Raw genomic sequence first — 21,387 nt, 5'->3', positions numbered from 1 at the left:
TAGGAAAAACTGTGGGACAGGAGTGTGCCATCTTGCCACCAAAGATGAACCAGAAGCTTCACACATAATCAATGCTCATTACAAATGACAAAGAAAAGAGGGAGGAAAAGATGTTGCTAATGACCATGACAATACCTTTAATAGTTAGGTAGTAATTTACCTGTCTAGCAGAAAAATATGTTAAAAATGCTGTAAGCATAGAACTGAGGAGTTTGCAGGGAGACAAAAACCCGGATCAATACTAGGATTAGATTAAAATTTTTGATACTATATGTTTTGTAAAGTAAATGTACAGTATGCTATTTGGATTGTAGGACATAATGGTGGGTCCTGGCAAGTGAAAAAATAAATGCATGTATTGTTAGGCCTGAATCAAAATATAAACATTTTTTTTTTTTTACCAATTCAGGCATTTGTAACAAAGGCAGCAACAAATATAAGGGAAGCAAAACACAGAGCATTTGTGGCAAAACCAAAAGCAGCAATAGCTAATGCTGTTCATGTAGACTTGGTCTGCTTCCACCTAGTAACCACTGGTTATGTTCTGAAGACTGACGTCCTGGTTATAGCTGCCTAACTGAACTGTGTCTATCAACCAAATGAGTCAAATCAGGACATATCTTCCACCTCCATTGGGAGTGCCATTACTACTAGGCTATGCATTAGTCTTGGTAAGAGGAGAGGGGAGGTGACAGATGACAGTTTCTTGACACATTGCACTCTGTATAAATACAGTCATAAATGTTTATTGAAGCATGAATGTGTTTAGCTGGAGGCTTCAGGTGAAAGGCTCTGCCCACCCTCCCCAGTTCAGGCAGCTGGGCCATGGGTCCTTGCAAGCCCTCCAGCAGTATCAGCAGCAGAGCTGCTGCTGGAAGCAAGGATTTGAAATTGAGCCTGACCACATGGCTGGCTCATTAATTTGTTCCTCTTCTCTGTCCTGTTTAAGGAATAAATATTTGGTTTGATTCAAGAAAAGTTTGATTCAAGAAAGTAGAAGACTAAAAGCCTGGCAAACTGGAAGCTGTTGGAAGACTGCAGAAGTCAGTTTAAATGTTTTTGTGCAAGGAAGGCAACGGAACCTGGACTGCCCCCTCTTCTGGCTGAGAAACGGTGGCATTAGTGGTGGCAGCTCAATACCCTACAGTTATATATACAGTTGATCGGTGATTGAACACTTCCTAATGTCCAGAAGAGACAAACCCACACTCACCATTCAATGTTGTTCAATAAACCACAAGTTTAGTGCCAAAAGTGAAAGGAGACAAGAAAACATTCCTCCATGTTTGAGGTACAATTGTACTTGCAGTCTAATCTATTCCTAGTTAGCACAACATTATATTTACAGGGCACATTTTTCAGCTGGAAGCTGACAGTGAAAAAATATAAACCCTCTTCTGATACTTCAGATTTCTTCTACTCAATTTCATTAAATAATTTTTCATATCATCGGAAAATGAAAAATATCTTATCTTTATCTGCTTTGTCACCCTGTGCTACGCAGATTAGGATTACGACCCTGGTAACTAGCAAAAGGGAATGGACTGCTTATTCATGTTGGTGTGGTTTAGAAGTGACCGATCTTTCTGCGTCAAAACCTTGATTGTCACTTTCCCATGTCTTCTTTTCCACTTCAAACTACTGCATAACACTGAAAAGTGTCTTCATAAACAAGTAAAAATGGTGTTAAAATCCACTCTGCAAGCATTATTTACAACATCAGAGCAGGGGAGAAAACTTTTCTTTCTACTTTAGTATTTTGTTGACATTTTAGGACTCTGAAAGATGTTTTACCCTGTGTGAACACTCGAAGTTCTTCTGAGGTGCCTTTTAAATTAAAAAAAAAAACCCAACAACCAAAAATCCCCAGCATATGGCTTTAGCAAGAGCCAACTAAAATAATGTGCAAATGTGTTTATGTGTGCATGGCTGTATTCCAAAGTTCAGCAGTGCTAAATTGGCAGCATTTTCTGAAAAGATAAGATTTACTGTTTGGAAACAGGATGAAAGTTTAAGCTTTTGCATTCCGATTACTAGCTAAAATGAGATAATTGGATTGGTTTCCATTTGCTATTTTAGTAGTGCTTTATTTATCTTAATTCCTTTGCTGCAAATATGTAGACATAGCATAATACTGTCTTCAAAGTTTAAGGGCTAGAGCTTGTTCAAAACCGAAAGCACTGGAGGAGGAAGACTTCAAATGTATGGGCTAGGAAACCCATATTGCTCCTATTGGCACAAACAGGGCATGTTCAGACTCCAGAAGAGCTGTGCTGTTTAGGCTCGCTGAGGTTTGTCAGTGATTCTAGACTGGAGTTGGCACCCAGTATGTACAGCCTTTGATAAAAAATAACCTCCATTTCTCCAAACTCATGCTGTTATATGGGTTCCTGTTACACTTGATAATAGCCTAATGCAAAGTGCTGCACTGTACAAATAACGAGGACATATTATGCTAACAATTAGATTGTCTGCAAAACGGCGCAGCTCCATTTGCATGATAATGAAATGGTCCACAGAAAGCAAACACCCCAGAAAATGAGACTTTATGCAAACTGTCTGATACTATGTGCTGGTTACAATCCTTAGACCAAGTCTGGTTTTTGAAAATGGCTAACAACTTTTAGCAAGTCAAGGATCATGGATAAGCATTACAGTGGGAAAGAGAATATGAAATCAAACATAATTATAAATCAAACAGGCATCAAGAAATTATTTTTTTTTAATAAGTCAAGGATGTTAAATCCATAAAATAAATTCTGTAAGAGGAAAATATGCACTGTTATTTTGTGTGTGCATTGAAGGCAGACTACAGCTCTCTTCTGAACAGACAGAACTGTGTCACTACAGGTGCTGCACCACCCAGTGATATCAGGGAGACCTAGATGACAGAAAAGCTAAATCCCAAAGCTGCTTTCTTCCCCATGAAGTTTTTATCCTTATGTGTTATTAAATTAAAAAACTGCACAATCTCACCTCTCTAAGTCCTAGCATAGGAAAACCTTCATGTTTGCGTTAGAGAACAAAGAGTCTTTGTAAAGTGTTTCTCTATTATGTCAGTGATTTCTTGGAGGGTACATACCATTCCTGTCTCCAGGGCAGAGAACCTTTTAACACAGCAAGGGACAAGGTTTGAAACACCAAAAGTACCGCTGTCTATAAAACATGACTGTATCCTGCTTACTTTAATTCCTAATTTTATGGCTGATGTTACTTTCGTTACCAAACTCACCAATCAAGAATGGACACTATAAAAGCTTTGTGCAAAATGCCACGCTGTCTCGGAGAGCTTTCCCATATATGCATATGAACTTCGATACAGCCTTGAAAAAGTAGCTATTCTAAAAGCATATCTGCAAAATGCAGCACCAAAAAGCTAGAAAGTGTCTGAAGGATGATTCTCTATGTAGGTTTCACAGCAAGAGTGGTTGGGCACTGAAACAGGCTGCCTGGTGGCTTTAATGCCGTTGATTTTAAAAACTGAAGAGGGTAAGGTCCTGAGCAACCTGTTCCAGTGTTGCAGTTGGTCCTGCTTTGAGCAGGAGTTTGGGTACAGACCCCCAGAGGTCCCTTCCAACCCAAATTATTCTGTGATTCCAGGATCCTTCCTGCCTGTGTGAGTGTATGTTGTAAGTCTTTACACACAGTTCTCTGCTAATTTTAGAGCAGATGCCTTCCCCACTAAGAGGTAGTCCACAGCTGACTGCTGTTAGCTGGAACCTTTTTGTGACAATCACTGACTTTGGATCAGGGCCTTGCAACACAGAATAGATGGTGCTCAAGGGAGGAACCAGCTGCCCTATATGTCTTTTTATACTCATTCAGCATGTGGCTGCATGCTTAGTTTACTAAATCACATCCAAATCCCTCTCCAATGGTAATAATAATCTCTTCATGGTTTTTTGTGCACTTATCGCTATGACATTCAAATGCCTGATGAACGCTTTATGTCACATTTTTATACTGTCACAGGGAATAGCAGCATTGTTTCTCATTTTTACAGATTGGAAGCGCTGAAGACAATAGGGCAACTTGCATGTATAAAGTATCTGCTCAAAGCCCTTACTGATCGTGGACTTGAGCCTTGAGTCCATCAGGTTAGGATAAGCAACCTTGGGAATGAATGCCATATCTAATCTCAGGTTGTGAACTGTACGGCACATCTGTCTCTTTTGCAGTAGGATACAGAAATGTTCTGAAATGGTTTCACTTAGAAGGGCTGTGCCATTTCACTAATTGCCACATCTTTGAAATTGTTTTAGCTTTTTGTTGACTAGCACAAGAAGACCTGTGAGTGACATTCTGAAAGCTACAGAAAACCCATTATATTTCTAGTAGCTAAACTGGATTTATGTTTGGATTTTTTGTTAAATTAGCATTATCCATATTGGCAAGTCAGAGGGTAAAAGAATAGAACGCTGCAAAAGGAAGAGCATAATTTTTCACTCAATTTGTGGATATAGAAGTCTGAAACAGTGCCACAAATCAAAGTGCTCTCTCCAAATTCTGCATTTTAAGCAGTCTTCTCCAGATGTGGTTTTCAAAAAGATAACTTAGTTTCATGATTTCTTCTTTCTTTTTCAGCCAGTATCACTGAGAAACAAAGGTATAGGAGAACCAGCCATTGTCATGGTAGTCTGAAAAGCGATACTTTGTTTTTAGGCTTAGCTGAAAGATTTATGCAAGGTAGAGATATGTTCAAACTATTAAATTCTGTTTCAAACTGAAGTCATGTCTCAATTTCAAACACTGGAGAACTCATAGGTGTTTGGAGATGTTTGTGGCTCAGATCAACTTCTTGTAAAGACCATGGGCAAACAGAAAGGTCTCTCTTTTCACACCCACACATCCACACACCCACACACCCACACACACCCCTCTATACCTACAGAGGTGTTTTTGCCTTGCTTATTTCATCAAATGACACACAAGAGTACCTCCTGCTGTGGCTCAGAAGTATGATCCTGAAATTTTTGTATCAGAGAAGCACAAGAGGATGCCTGTGGAAAAGATTGAAATCAGTGGCAAAAATAGTGATTTCCATGGGGTCATATTTCAAAAATTAAGAGCAGGCAGCTCCAGTCTAAACATGATAGAGGAGAGGGAAGAGGAGGACAGGAAGAAGTCAAGGAATGTGCTCCCCAGTAGCTGGAGGGGACTAGAGCCCCTCAAATTCCTCCTGCTCTAACTCCAGGTAAATCCAGGTCTGCTTCTATGGCAGAGGTTGTTGCAGTAGAAGCCTTCTGTTTTAACTCAAAAAAAGCAAGGGAGTATTAACCACATGCATTTGTTGCAGAGCCTTAACTTTCAGATCACGGCCATATCACAGCCCAGCCCAACAGCTAATCCAAGGCTAGTGGAAATACAAGCAACTTACTTCTCTACACTTAATTTGGAAGTGTCTGAAGGTTGATTTGCCTAATCACAAACATTAATGTAACTTCTTCATATTCATGTTTTAGCACTGAAATAATTGTGGAAAATGTGAACAACCCTCCCAGCTGTTCCCTTCTTTATCTTATGTTTTTGATCTGCTTCCTTTCACTAGGAAATATTGGTTTATGTCCTAGATAATAATGTGTGGATGAAGAATAGTTCCTTAGTGTTTCTCCCACTAGCAGTCACTGCTGACTAGAAGAAGTTTCTGTACATCATTCTTGCAGAAACTTGAAGAGTTACTTCAGCCATGGAGAGAAACAAACATTGTTAACAGGAAAATAAGACAACTGGGAGTATTATACTGAAGTAAATCATCCTGTTATAACAGTACTGTGTTATTGCAATTCAGCACCAAAAATAATGAGGGTATTATTTCACCTAGTTGTCTTTATTTTCCACCTACATGGGGCATTTTTATTTCTGTACAGTGCCTCAATCTGATTAAGAAAAAAGTATATGATCTGCTTGGTTCTTTACAAAGTAAAAAAAAAAAAAGAGAAGAAAAATATAGGGATATTTCTTTGTACCATTTTAAATACAATATTTCTTTGTCTATGCTGTTGACAGTATTCAGCTCTGAGAGCTTTCCCTGCCCCTCAGGACTGGTCATGTGAATTCATATCTATATTGCTCAAAGTACTCTAGAGAGAAGTGCTATGTTCGTATTGCATTACACTTGAAGGGATACCTTTCTCTGTACCATTTCTCAAAGAGCTTTGTGTCTACTCATCGAGATGACTTTCTAGCACAACACACAACGTGCTCACCACTTATTATCTCTCTATGTGACATGTGACTGCTTCAGTAGCCTCCACAAAGGGTTGCAGCCAGGCAGCCTATATCTGTTGCCTACAGTAAAACCAGGCTGCCTGTTGCCTCTTCTGTTGCTCTGCAGGCTGTTAGTAACTCTGATACTTTGGTCACTGCTGCATTTCACCAGACAGATTTGGTGCCTTTGCAGATCATTGGCAGAACTCTCACTATCTGCATTGGCTTCTGGCAAGTTGCTTGCTGTTCGCTAGCATACTATACAAGCAAGACATTCAGGAGATGCAGGCTGGCCACCAGAATAACTGCTAGAAATGCAGTGTGCCACTCCTGGTCCATAGCATCATCCTGGTGGGCTGCCTGAGTTGTTGTGGCCAAAAGTCTTCCCACAGTGGGGAAAGATTTGAGAACTGGAAAATGAATGTCCACTGCTCTGCATGTGGGATAGGCTGGAAGTGTTCTGAGGATCCCTCTGAGCTACTTGTGAGGACTTGTCACCTCTAGCACCCCTCACAAGCCACTGTCCTTGTGAGAATCTTGATTCATACCTAATGAGGAGAGAAGCCGTGCTCAGTATAAGGGTTCGGCTGGACCTCCCTCTTCGCAGTCAGTCCACAGTGGATCTGGTCATGACAGAAGACTGTGAAACCTTTGCCAAGACCATCTTTTCACAAGCCGTCCATGTCGCTTACCTTCCTGAGATGGTAAGAGCTTTTGCTCACTTCAGCCATGGCCATGTTGCCCACAATAATCCTATGACAACATTAACTGCCAGCAGTGCCACTTGATCATCCTGCAAACCATGGTAGACCTTGAGCACAGCATAAGTGGAAATTTCTAGCTTTGGAACACAGGTTTGACTCTGAAATGTGGCATGTGCGTGTGTCCTGCTGCCTGCAAGATGGCAAATGCTGAGGAGGGGCTGGACACCAAGATCACCAGGACTGTACAAAGTGCTGGCTACATTTGGCAGAACCTACATGAGGATGCCTTTCCTTATATGCCAGCTGCTGTAGGATTGGGCCTTCCAGCACTTTTGTACGTCCAGCCTGAAACTACTGCCACAGTTGGACATGGAGCAGAGTAAACAGACAAACCTAAAATTTCTCCATTTATTGTTATGTGGCTATAGGAGCCTGTTCACTCATTGTCACAGCAGTCTGAAGATGCCATACAGTGGGTCCATCCGGCCCCCACAAAGCACATAACACATTTTAATGTAGCAAAAATGTCCCATTCACACTCTAGAAATCAAAGGGCACAAAGGAAAAACCCTAATATCTCACATGATGCATCCAGGACTTCACTTGCCGACCTTTCAGCTTGACTGATCATTGTAAGGGTATGGGGAACGTGAGAGCATTTCCTTCATTAAACTACCTGGTTAAGAACTACTCATTATAAATTAAATAACAGGAGAGGTGACAAATTGAACACACAGATACACAAATCTGACAGGTAGGTGATAATGGAGACAGTGATGAAAACCAGAACTGCTCAGACACTGGGTGATAGGTCACTGAAAAACTACTCAGGCACAGTCTTGAAGAGGGTCAACCTGAACCTTGTAACTGATAAGAAGGTAGAAGCAAGACTGAGTATTATGGGATGCTTCAGGGACCTTGTGGACTTTCCAAAACTTATTATGGAAAGCCTAAAGGAAGGGCCCAAGGCAGAGAAATTCTGTTCAGGGTGGATCCAGGAAGAATAAGCTTGAGAAATAGAGAAAATTGTAAGAAAAGAGGCTGGTCATGGGTAAACAGGCTATCAGACAGTTGGCTCGTCTGACTGAAGCCTGTGCCTGATCACCTCAGTCTATCCTATCTTCCTGTTAAATCATTCTTCTGAACAATTTTTTCCTGTGTAAATCCATTCTCTATCTTATGTGTGAGTGCTGTAGAGTCTATACGTCAGTATCTGGAGAGGCCCACATGCAAAAGGGTTTTGGATGCCTGCAACTGGAGAAAAGACCTCAGGCCACAGGGCCTGTAGCTCTGTGCTCAGCAACTGGAGGGACACCAATGTATGTGTACACATGAGGGGTCAAATTCCAGGAACTAGAAAGAACTAAGTGTGGTTATTTTTCCCCAGTGAATCTAACCCTCTGTGTATTTCAGGGTCAGAACCAGCAGGATGTAAGTGAGCCCTGGGTCCAAGCATAGATATTAGGCAGGCTGAGAGAGCCTGTGAATGGTATTTGAGAGATGTGTGATTGTTGTGGTGACTGTGAGATGAGTGTGCGTGCGTGCATGCATCTACTTTGCTAGTGAACATCAAGCTGGACAAGGCAGTATGCAAGAGACCTGTATACTGGGTAAAGGGACCCATGGTCTGGGCATGGATATTAGATACACTGATACCTGAGGGGTCCATGAACATGAGTACGCTTGTAAGTCTAGAGAATGACAGTCTGTGTGATTTCACAGATGAACTGCAGTCTTGATCAGCCAGAGAGGAAGAACAAGACTGGGCTCTCTGTATTTCTCTATTTATGTTTTATGTGAGCTCTGGTGGTAACACCTGAATGCTGCTAAGGGCAGGTAGACTGTGGCAGCTGTGTTAGTGTGCTCTGTGCGTGTATGTGTGTGTGTGTGCGCGCGCTTGCCTGGGATACACACTCAGCCTCCCTTCTGGTCAAATCTGCAAAAAGGAGCAGCAGTGTCCAAGGCTATTGGAATCAGACAGAGAGACCATAGCAGTCTCAGTGTGCACTTGCTGGGTTTGGGTAGCAGGGAAGGAGAAATTCCTGGGTCTGGGAGTCCACCCTAGGGAGCAGCATTCCTAACATCCTTTAAGAACCACCACAGTGTCTGTGAGTTAGGCTGCTGCTCCAGCGCCAATCTCAGAATCACAGCATCGCTGACGTTGGGAGGGACCCTGGGAGATCATCGAGGCCAAGCCCTCTGCTCAAAGCAAACGCCATTTAAATTTTTTCTTTGGACAAAGAAGTTTGAAAATAAAACAAGCATTTAAATACTAGAAATAGTAGAAGATCATATTTCTGATGTTGTAAAGGCTGTTTACAAAAATAGCTGCAATGATAGGTCAGAATAATGTTGCATGACACTGACATATATTTTACCTCATTTGTAATAGCTGCCATGAGCAGGCCTATTGAGGTAAATGGTGAATGCATCTTGGCACTTCCAGCTTAAAAAGCCACAGTGAAGGATTTAATACCACTGCAATGTTCTCCTCTGGCTGAAGTTTTGGCATGCAGTGGGATAGTGGTGGCTTTTGCCAAGCCAGCTGGATCTGACGGTGACTGGCACAGGGTGGTTCATCACCTCCTTCTACGGAGGGCACCCCACAGCTCCTGCTACCCAAACCCTGCTGATTACACCCAAAGCACAGGGTCAGGGAGTAGCAAGGGCAGGCTGCTCTGCCAGGACAGGTAGCCAGGAGCATGCACAACAACAAAGCAGGCAAAGACATAGACCTCACTAACAAGGGAACAGTGCCACAGGCTTGATGAAAGTGAGCAGAGCAACTCTGGTGACAGTCATCAAGTCCAGCCACAAGTCCAGATCACCTGACAAGTCTTCAGTCATGAGGCAGGTCTGAGGTCAAACAGGGAAGTCAAGTCAACAAGCCACAGCCATGGTAAGGGTCAGGTCGAGGGACAGTAACCAGGGTGAGCCACAGCTCAGAGCTCTCCAGGAAAGTGATGAGGCAGGTCCAAGGTCAAGCCAGGAATTCAAGTCTATGAGTCAGCATTAGGGTCTGGATCAAGAGCATACATGGCCAGTCACACCCAGGGATGTTTTTCAAGATTCTCCCCATCACAGAGGCTGTTTTATCTGTAGTTGTAGATTACTTTTTCTCAGAAGGATAAAAAATTTGTTTTATGGAGGCCATTACCTTCTGCTTTACAAAATTGCTTTAATTTTGGTGGAAGTCAGATATTTGATGATACTTGGAACTAAGTTTGCTCTGCAGAGTAGGGACTGTACTCTTGGCTAAGCAGTAGCTTGATCGTAATGTCCTTGTAGACCAGTACTGCATGCAAAACACTCTTCCTGGGAAGGTATCAGCACCCTAGGAAACTGGCTGACATCATAAGCTCCTTTCATAGAGCATGCTGCCTGTCTTTTGTTGATAATAACTTCTCATTGTTGTGATACTAGCTCGAATTTAAAGCAGTGATCTAGAAATGAAAGGCTGTTTCCTCTTATCAGGCCCAGGAGTCATTCAGCCTCCATCTCAAAGATGATGATGCTTAATAGCAATACATTTAATTTTGTAGATTTCTATAAACAACCTTAATGATGTCATTAGAATTCTCAAGGCTAAAAGGTAGTACTCTCAGTTCAAATTGTCACATTAAATATTCATGGCCTATTCCAATCAATCGAATTAATTTGGTGTTTCAGGAGAAAACAAAAAGAAAAGATCTGAGACCTGAGATTACTTATGCTAATACAATTTTTAGTTTGGATTTCAGAGTCAAATGAACCTGCCTATTATTCTGACTGGCCTTTCTCTTCTCCCTTGACAAAGTGTAACTTAGACTAAAATATTTTCTTCTGTCATGCCCCAAGCTTTTAGTAAGTTTAAGCCAAGTTCACAGCATATTTTTAGCTGGAAAATGTTTTTTGAAGAGTAGAGTGAAGAAACTGTTAGAGGTGGATAGTGAGAGTAGTAAATTCCATTTGCAATGTTTCGATCTCACAGCTGGAGCAAAGGGAAGATGGGTTTTATTTCTCCTTCTGTTTCACTGGTTTGGGGACATTAAGGAGGGAGAGACAGATTTGAATGCAGTTTTGGATGAATTTATAAATAGATCAAGGCAAGCATTCTTCATTCAAAAGGACGGTCTAGCTCCCTTTAAAATCAATAGGTATGCTTCTCTTACGTGAACTACTCCCAGTGCTAGACAAGATTATTGCTGTTGTCCTGTACAGACAGAACCTTAGTGGTCCAGCAGAAAGGAAATTTGAACGTGTGTCTACATTATATTGCTGATCAACATGTAAAGAGGTGTGATGGTGTCCTACCTCTGGTTCCTATGTTTAACCTCCATGATGATCAGAGGTGACTTAAGAGCTCATACAGTCCTGTGCTGAAATAAAACAAAACAAATCGTCTCTTGTTCATCACACGAGTGAACTCTCTGCACCCTCTCTGTGTGCTAACACCTTAATCATCTTCATTTATTCACTAGTATTACTCTTCAAACTCATTGTGCTTCTTGTATCATGAGGTTGAATCGTTCATCAAGATGTTTAGAGTAAAGCCATGGTATTGCAAATTCACAAAGTTGCTGACTGTTCCTAGTTAATTTCTTAAGATGACCTTCAAATACATAATCGATTACCTTATAGTTAGGCGGTGAAAAAAAGAATTACTTTTTGGGCAAACTTTGATGCAAACTGAGAAATAAATTTTCTGTAGAATAGAGGAGTCAAATACAGAAAAAAGCAGCAATCCAGCAGTGGAAATTTTGAATTTAAAATTAATTTTAATTTTAGTGTGTGCTCTGTATTTCAGAAAAAGAAAATTGCAGGTATTTTTTTTTCTTTCCCCAGAGCTTTCCTAAAAAATAAATGGTATCATAGACTTAGAGTTTTAGAATAGGATCAACAGATGATTATGGAACTATACTACTAGATCCATCAGCAAAATATTGAATTGCATTGAACCTCTTGTATTTAGCCAATTAATTGTCCTAGTAAAATAAATCACAGTTTAATATCTTTAAAGTTATTAATTTTACAGTAGTGAACGACATTCACATTTGTTGTCAGTCCCACCAGACCAGGATACATGTAGCCCCAGTTGGTTCAAAGGAAAAGCATTTGTTTCATATTTTAAGACATTACTAGAGAGCACTAAATGAATAGCTTTCATATTACACTAGGAAATCTGAAGGTCCAGCACAACATCTGTAGTGCATAAGTTATTTCCACTGCAGTTACAATCTGATGTAGCAAAATCAACGCTAGCTTGGATAACACTACCAAGCCATAATCAGGCCTTATCATTGCATTAAGGGGGTATCCCAGGTTTGCTTCCTTTCTTCACCACACTACTCAGCATTACTACTTGCAATGCCATCCTCTTTCAGTCTCTAGACTGTAACTGGCAGGACTTCATTTCCTGTAATACCTTTCCTGGAAGAACAATCTATTGAACTGGTTCTGGCCAAGACTGAAAACTGGTGGTGCTAAACTTTCTGATTATGTGTTGAAAAATTAAAAAGCTGACACAGTGATCATTGCTTACTATTGCTGACAGTCCTAGCACTGTTTAAGTTGCCTCCACCAGTTGACCTGGCTTGTTTACTCATTTTCCTGTGTTGACTTGTGTACTGAATCAATTGTGGATTGGAGCTCAGCTAGCCACATACAGAATGACAATCACCTGTAAATAGTGTCTAAATAAACTAGTTGTTTTGTTTCTTTAACATATTAAAAAATAATCAAAGATACGAGAATTCATGCCTATTTTGAAAAACTGAGGAAAAGCTAAGACAAAGCATTTGTTACGAGTTAGTCCATCAGCTTGTAATCAAAAACAAGCAATTTCTAAACCGATAAGATTTTCACCATGTAGAGATTGCTTCTTTCTATTATTTGGCAAAAGTAATTTGATTAATTTTGTAATTTATTTAATTTTTCCATTTGTCTTTCATTAATACAATGTTCTTCTAGCTGAGATCCCAAACTGACAAAGAAGCAGAAAGATTATCACACTTGTGTGGAGCCTCTGTGAAAGTACCAGTTGTTCTGCAGTGACACAATTGGAGAACAGAATCCTGAGTCCCAAGTCTCTTAGGTACGTTCTCCAGGGAAACTCACTGCCCACACAATGCAGGAAAGGACTATCAGCTTCACAAACCTAGGGTTATTCTTAAATCAGTTAAAAAATTATTTTCTTAGTAATTTGTTTCTAACAAATACTGAAAAAGGTGAACCTGTGTTTCCATTAAGAAAATATAAAATTATATATTTTTTTAAATATATATGGTCTTGGAAATTTAGTGATTCCATGAATTTCTTGGGGTGCAACAAAGGTGTCAAGACAATAGCAGTAAAATTCTGAAGAAGATTCGGATTTTTGCCAAGATGCTGGAAAGACTTCCCAGGCTTACAGGAACTTGTGGACAGATCATGCTAGTATATTGCATCCCTGAAATTTCACATATGGACTAGTAATGCGATTTGAAATGTTTAGAACCTAAAAGTAGGATTTTAATTTCTCAGGTAACTGCTTCATGTGTGTTTGGATTGTCTTTATCTTTACTTCCTTTTCATACAGATAATTTTAGTTAGACATAAGCAAGAACCTAGCTTTATAAAACAGAAGTGTAGCAAAGTAAAATTTTTATAGTGGATTTACTTTTGACATAACATTTATTTTTCACTAGTTGAGGAGCTGGATTGTCAATCTTCTGAAATGCCAGGTTGAAGGGGCTGGAGAATGTTTTCATTGCCTTGTGGTATAACAGCTCAGCTACAGAAGAAAGAGTGAAAACAGTAGCAGAGGGCATCTGGTGAAGGACTAGCTGGTTTGATATTTGAGAATTTGGACAGGGTTAAGTAACATAGCGATTAAATGTTATTGAAATGTAAACATAAATGAAATATGTGAATAAATTAAAATAAAGATGAAGTTGTTAATGAGTGCATCCTGGACCTACATCCAAGATGAAAACAGCGCTTGCCATTCATCTTATGCTGGAGTTTTAGCATTGTTTCATAAAATGAACTATTTTCATTTCAAAATACAGTAAATTCAGATTCTGCTTGGTTTTGTGCAAGCAACAGCTTTTCAGGCAGAATCTGATGAACTATACGAATCTAAAAATTAACAACTAAAAAAACAAATCTCCATTAAGCCATCCAATCATAAAAAATAATGCATTCCTGTATAAGAAACTGTCTTTATTTTAATGTGTTAGGAATAAAATGTTACTACCCTTAGTTTTAGAATCAACTGTTAACATCACTTTTCTATCAGTGTTGCTTTGTTAAAAAGATAAAGTGACAGGGATATAATTTAAATTGTCTTCCATGTAGAATATCAATATTTCAGCACCACATTTCAGATAGGAATATAATTTTTAAACAGCAATCATATTTCAATTTAGCATGCTTTTCTCATGGAAATATTTTTGGCAGCAATTTCTCATGTTTATACAACTATAACCCAGAAGTTACCTACTCTGGATAGATTGGTAGACATCATACTTAATTCCTAATATCAGAAAAAGGAGATTTTAATGCTCCAATAATCTATGTTTTAAATGATTTACATAACCAAAGGTTTGCTTTCTGCTGCCAATAAGCTGGGCAGCTAGGCCTCTAATTCTAAAGAAGAAAAAGCACCTAAGCTTTTTGAAGGAACTTTTTTTTTTTCTTATAAGAGGTTTTAAAGTACCTGTGAGAGGAGCATGGAACATAATGGGATTTATCTTTACCTAGGCATAGGAAGTGCTTCATGGGTCAGTAAATAATAAAGGAATTTGCATCCAGATGAGAACATAGAGCACAGAAAAGAATCACAGTGTTGGTTCCAGATCATGGCACCAGGGAAAAGCACCAAATCCTCCAGGTAGATCAATAAAAGCCAGCAAGTGTAACTAATGATCCCAAAGGTGTAAATATGTGAAACTGGAAGCTGAAGTGGAGTTGAGGTTGCCATTTTCCAGTTCAGGGAAGGATGAAGCAACAGTAGTACCAGCCAGTCACTGACTTGTCCTATGATGGGAGATGATGCACCCATGCATTGACATCATTAGCTAATCGGCATGGCCATCTTGCACAACATCATGAAGACTGAGACAAAGCAGTGAGAACACTCAGTATGTTTCAATGGGGAATTGTCCTGAACTTTATATAGAGACTTGAATGAACAGAAAGAAGGAATGATGGAAAAATAAAGAAATTAGGATAAGAATCAAGTTAAAGATTCCTCCATGACCAAATTAAATAGAAGAATGATAACAAAGGACTTCACAGAGAAGAAAGAATCAACTAAAGACTTTATGAAGAGAGTTATTTCAAACAGAAATTACATAGCAGCAACAAATGACATACAGATACGATGTCATGTAAAAGGTGAGCAGGACGTCAGTACCCAAAGAGTTAAGCAAATCCTGCAGAATTTATCCGATGTTTTTTCTTCATTGTAAGAGCTGTTTGTTCTTTCCCTTTGTTTTCTTTCTTTTAAACAGTTATTTATCCAAACAAGGACCTTCCATTTTATTCCATGGCTGCTTAGTTTCCTTAAAAGCCTGGTGGTGAGGAGCTTTGTCAGAAGTCTTTCAGGGACCCAATTTGACCCTTTTATCCACCTGTTTATTTACTGATTCAAAGAACATCAGTGATTCTGTCTAGTCCTGCCTTATTTTTTAAAAAAAGCTGTGTTGACTTTTCTTAACTTGATCATGTTTACCAGCACTCACCAGTTTTCTTCTTTATTAAAGTTCCTGCTGTTTGGTCCTTTGAGACATCAAGTTTACAGATCTGTAGTTCCCAGAGTGACACTGGAAGCCTCTTTAAAAGTTGATGTCAGACCAAGACCAATTGCAAGTAAGAGACACTACACCAACCTTTATAGTTCTACAGTTGCCTCCGTTCATTTTTTATAACTCTTGGATAAGTGCCATCTGGCTCTGGTGATTTATTAATGTTCATTTTGTGAGTTTCTCTTACCCTCCTCTACGGTCTTTTCAATTTTCAGCAAATGATCTGATCATTCCCTCAGAAAGAAAGGATCAAGCATGGGTATTTTCCTAGGTTCCTCTGTGGTGAACACAGAGAAGCGATTTATTATCTGTGCAAGGTCCTGAATTTTTCTGAGCCACCTTTTTCTATGTTGATGCCCAATTAGCACAAAATACTTGCTGCTAAGTTTTCTGCTCCTAATATACTGTGAGAAAAAGTTATTAGCTTTTTTCTTTCTGTTAATTGTTCTTCGAATACTTACTGTGTTTTTGTATAAAGAGACCATACTTTCAGCAGCTTTTAATTATAAGATAAATAACTTAGGCAGCATTTTAAGCTGAAAAATGTAAATCAATAACATCTAAAACTGGATTGGTCAGAATCATTAGAAGGGAAAAAAAGAAAATGTAGTTTCCTCTAAAGGAGATATTCATAAGTTATATACTGTTAATTGAATAATGTAACAACACACTGTGGACCCTCAAAATTTATAGCACCTATGAAAAAATAATCCAATGGAAAGCATCTCATTAAACCAATACCTAGATCATGATCATGTCTTAGACATCCCTGGTGCATTAGTAAGGAAGGCATAACAAAGAAGAGATTTACAAACCCCATTTTCTTCAATGCAAGAAAAACAAAATAAAAGTAGTGTTTTGATAGAACTGTAAATATAAAATTTGAAAACCCAAACTATGATAAGAAATGGCTGTGGGAAAAAGATGAGGAAAATTAGCTAACTGTTCCCCTGACATAAATTTACATTTCTCAGCAAATGGGGAACAAATTCATGTATCATTGCAAAAAAAAGAAAAGTTCACACAGCTAAAAAATCGATTTTTATCCATTATTGTTATGCAAATCTCCAAAGTCAGATTGTGTTTTAGACATCTCATGGGGTTGCAGAAAATATTTAAATCCTACCATTTCAATTCAAGTAGTTTAAATCGGCCTGGGAATTTGTCTTCTTTAAATGCCACACCTGCATAAAGACCTTAAAAACAGGTGAACGGGAAGGGAGGAAATAAAAGTGAAATAATTAGAAAATGATGAATGTGAGTGGAAAAATTAATTCTGCATGTGAGGAAACAAAGGACTTGACATAGTTTTATAAAGCCCACCAATACAACATTACTAGTGTATTACAGATGTTTGCAAAAAAAAAGAGGAAGTTTGCAAAGAGGCAGGGACTTTCTGTTTGTTAAACCCTTTTATCCAACACAGGCCAACGTGTTTATCATGCCAAACAGCTGCTCACTTAGTCACAACATAGTTTCAGTGGTTTTGGTATCATGGTAGTGCCAGGGGTGTATTAACAGTAGTTGTAAGTAATAATTCCTTACCCTCACATATGACATCGCTGGTCTTTCAAGGGCTTTCTAGGAGGTCAAGACCATTAATACTAGGGTAAAGAATGGAAAAGGAATAAACAGGGTTTGGTGGCCAGTGAATAATTCTGAAGTTGTACAATCACAAAGACAGTCACTAATATTATTAAGCCAAATTTTGTCCTTAAGCTTTCAGATTTCCAATCTTTTTCTAGTGAAATGTAAACAGAACATACACACACAGCGTTTTAATTTTAATTATTGAATAAACCATAATGATCTCTGTCATGAGGATGCAAATCAGCCAGAGCTATGAGGTGGACCTGCATATAACTTCTCCTAGGAGTGGGAGCAAGGTCTCTCTACAAGATCAGGAAAGCTTTATATCCAAGACAGGTTTTATTAGACTATAAAACAGAATAGTTAACTTTTAAAATAGAGAAAACTCAAAATGACTAGGTAAGTCAGGACAGAAAAGCAGGTTTGATAAATCAGTCTCCCCCTACTGCTGTACTCCTAGAGAATGTGCCCTTGCTCTTGTGTTTAGTTTCAGTTAACTCAGTCTTCCTGGAAGGGAACAGATTCTGTGCGGTCCTCTTTGGTCTGCATGGAGATGCTCCTCATCTCAGAGGTGTGACTGTGCCCATTCTTCCTCTCTTCTGCTAATGCTCCTCAGTCCCTGATCCTCAAGGAAATCTCCCCTTTAGTCCGCCTTTCTCTGTACTGTCCAACTTCTCTCCTGGAGACCCCCTAGTTACTCCCAGAGAATGAGCAGTCTTCCTCTCCTTTCTCCAGAGGGTTGCCTGCCCCAGTCCTTCTCTTCTTAGAAGAACATGTTTCATACTGAAGTTCAAACAAAGAAATAAAATGCATGCCATCCATTCTTGTTTTAAATAACATTTAGATAAAAGGAAAGTTTAACTAATTAAAAAAGGCACTCTCAGTCACACCAAGAATATGTGGGGTAGTTATTTGGTGATTGCGAATAATTTGAATCATTTCATAGGAACTGCTTTTTTTTTCCCCAATGTGATTTTTATGAGTTTTTGTTTTAATTACTGAGGCATTCCCTTCATGGTGTTCTCATAATCTTTTATTTTAACTTTTTATTTAAATTACTTGCTGGCTTTCAGCTTTCTGCAACTGAGTTTGATATATATAGATAAAAATATATATAGACACCTACAGAGATCAACACAGAGCTTTTTCAGTTAAGATTTTACAGCTTAAAGAAAACTGGTAACATGAAATCCCACAAACCAGCAGCACTGCAGACAAGGAGAAGACAGAAATACACATTATTAAATATTTGTATCCAGAGGTAGAACAGGCTACTACTTCAGCACATCATGATTACAACCTTCATCCTTGCAGACACACTAACTTTGACATTAACATGAAAATGCAAGGCTTTGTACCAAGAGAAGAATACCAGAAATTCATACGTTGGTTGACTGAATTTATCATTCATCACTATCCTGAAGATCCAAAGCCAGATTATAGCACCATGTCAGCATGGTTGCAGTTAGGCCAAATATGATTTTTCTTTAAAGGCAGAGTCCTCTGGGGGCTTTCAAAGTCGTGTGCACACTATGGTTTTACTTCAATGATTTCAGCCAGAAAATGAATACTGATAAAACAGAGGGCAGGCAAAAGCTACAATGTAAATCAAGTTTCCTGAAGACTCATTGAAGGTGATTAAAGCAGTGCTCACATCTAGGCTGTTTTGTCAAGCACATAACCAGCACAAGTGTGAGCTATTTGCCATTATTTAGGTGCTTATACCTTTTTAATAAGGAGCTAAGGGATAGAGCAGGCTGGAGCAGTGATGGTGAGTGGAAATCCAGTGACACTAGATGTTTGACCAGTGCAAGCAGGGAATAAAGATCAAGTGCATCGTATCAGATTTAAAAGAAGAGAACATATGTGTTAAGTAGAGTGGGGGAGCAGCTGGTCCTTATCCTTTCCTTGTATGCAATAACATGTATTTGCACCTTTAGAGATATGCTGTGTAAGATCTGAACCTTTCCTTCTGCCTTCCCATGTATAAATTAGAATATTAACTCTGGAGTTGTGTATATGTGGGAGGAGACCATCTCTATGTCTTGCATTCAAACAGTATTCCGATTCAGCTGAGCATATCTCATTGAGAGGTATTGGCCACATCACACCTCTCTGAGGCTCCTCTGCTACAGATGAATAGGCCCATATTTGTGGTATGGACTTTGTACCTGCTCTCTCTTACCCTTCCCAGAGGTCTGCTTTGTTTGCTCAAATGAATACAAATGCATGCAGGAAATAAAGACCATGGAGCAATGCACATGAACTATAACCCTATTAGTACTTCCTTACACCTGCTTCAAGCTCAACCCTTCTTCCTTATACTAGACCACTTCTAGGAACTTCTCAGCTGAGTTCATCAGGAAGAGTTAATTTCACAGGTGGAAGAGAAGAAAGTGGTATCGGCAGAGACCGCAGAGCCCATTCCTCCCACAGAAGGCTGTCACCTTGAGGCGTGCAATCCAGAAAGCTCCACAGTACAGCTATTCCATAGGCTTGCCTATGCCCATCAAACATCAGTGGACCCATAGGTCCACAGGCAGTGGCCATTATTGTTGGAAGAGAGTCAAGAGCAATCTTGTGCATTTCTGGATGCTGCAGTAGTGACCCCGCTTACTCCTAAGAAACAGATTCCCTTCACACTCCCAAAAGGAAGTTTCATAGGGAAAATTCCCTGTCATTCCCTGTCCATTGGTGAATGGATTAGCCTTGATCATGCAGGAGATGTGCAATCAGAGATTATAAGGCCACTTTGTGCCAGTTTACAGCATATCTCTACTTTTCATGATCATGTGTGTTTCAGAGGGAAGCAGAGCAATGTTTTCTTGTCTCTCACCAGCAACCAGAGGAACCATCACAGAAGACAAATACCAATGTAAATACAGTGCAAAAATTCACAATTACATTCCCTTTTTTATTTTACTGGAGATGCTAACACATTAGATTCTCAGGGATTCAAACCATGTGTTTAATTTTTGGTCTCCAGCAATTTTCTTTTATCAAACAATGTCTATTTCCTCAGTTTTCAGTGGTGTATACATAGTCTTTGTTTCTTTTCTATCATGTAAAAGGAGGGTATCCTTCAGGCTGCTATTGATGTGTCTGGACATTTACTTATGAATCCACAGCTCCTGGTAGAAAAGTTTTAGTCAACATACACTGAAATTTCCAGGACATCTTCAACAATCGCAAACATGTCTTCCTCAAATAATATCTCAATAGTACTAACTATTTTTTGCTCCTTACAACATCAGTCAACACTGTCATATTTCTTACTAATGGGAAATATTGCAGCCCTCATTAGTCAAGATTACATTTTATTTTAATAGTTTTAGAGACTAAGAAACAGATATGGGATTATTTGGATACTTTTCCACCTCTAAAGAAAGTAAATGTTGCAGGCATATGCATATCACAAGGGGCTTGGAGGATAGCTAAACACCCAGATTCTTGTTTTGTTCCTTGCCATATTTAAAGAGAGTTTTTCATATGAAAGTACTGAGGAATATATGAGAAATAAGTAGCCAAGGCAACACAAACTTAGAAGAAATAGGATGATGTTTTCTTATTAGACACTATATGTCTTAAGACGTGTAAGCCTGTGTAACCTGCTACCTATGTATTAGGTTATGCATAATCTTGTATAAATATATGTAGATGGAAATATCCTTGAAATTGACATTAATACAAAATATTGCCTAATGATGGAGCAAATGCAAGACGCTAAACATAGAAGCCACATCTAATATGTTGGAAAATAGGTATCAGAGATGCGGCTCCAAGTCTCAAATTATCAAGCAAATTCCAGGACACCAGCAAACTTACTTTGATTTTTATTTTTCTGGTGTAAAGATTTTCTTGAATTTTCCATTGATTTGCAACATCATTATGAGCCTTGCTCTTACACTCTTACTTGAAAGCAGAAGATAATAGAAATAATTATGTGCACTTTGAATGTTATCTCTGTTTTGTCACACAGGAGCAAGCACTCAATACAACTACACGGGAAGTATTTGGATGTAACCCCAGGCAACATATCTGAAAATGTCAGATGAATACGTCAGTGTTCCACAGCAATCTCCTGCTGTGAAGGTTTCTTCATGTTTCATTTAAACAGA

The sequence above is a fragment of the Phalacrocorax aristotelis genome, chromosome 2, assembly GCF_949628215.1.
Source record: "Phalacrocorax aristotelis chromosome 2, bGulAri2.1, whole genome shotgun sequence".
NCBI lineage: Eukaryota > Metazoa > Chordata > Aves > Suliformes > Phalacrocoracidae > Phalacrocorax > Phalacrocorax aristotelis.
The sequence above is the reverse complement of the archived record's forward strand: the minus strand, read 5'-3'. Positions refer to the sequence as shown.